This window comes from Sinocyclocheilus rhinocerous, unplaced genomic scaffold, assembly GCF_001515625.1.
Source record: "Sinocyclocheilus rhinocerous isolate Xijiao unplaced genomic scaffold, SAMN03320098_v1.1 scaffold642, whole genome shotgun sequence".
Lineage (NCBI taxonomy): Eukaryota > Metazoa > Chordata > Actinopteri > Cypriniformes > Cyprinidae > Sinocyclocheilus > Sinocyclocheilus rhinocerous.
In genome coordinates, this window is record NW_015626390.1 from 1,093,631 (window position 1) to 1,094,178 (window position 548).

Sequence of the window (548 nt, forward strand, 5' to 3'; positions counted from 1 at the left end):
TTTTTTGTGTAAATCATTCGGAAAGTCGTTCTGACGTAAATTTTCGGATTCATGAAAATGTTCGTATTTTGAAAATGTTAGTTGGTACGAAAACGCGTGTAAATGGTGCATAAAACATTCAAACGTTCTGTATTATTTTATACAAACTGATGACGCTGCATTTTTATGAACTATGTATTAGAATGATATTTAACGAGTTCAATTGCCCTGTCTTTTTTTCGTTTTTTTACTCTTTAACTTTGGGTAAAACCGAGCGGCAACCTCCCATTCTCTCTCGTGAAGCCAACAAGGAAGTGACTTAAACTGTAATTCATCAACTGGCCGCTAGAGGCTGGCTGCAAAAGTAAACAGCTGAAGAAATGAGTAAATGTTTTATGTCATTACCACAGCATTGACTAATCGGATCAATTTATTTTGATCAAATTACTTGTGGTTTTGCATGGAGTAATACTTTAGTTATGAAAGCCTGTTTAAACCACAGCATAGAAAAAGGCAATTGTGACTTTATCTCGCAATTCATACTCACGGTTCTCGAAAAAAAAAAAGTC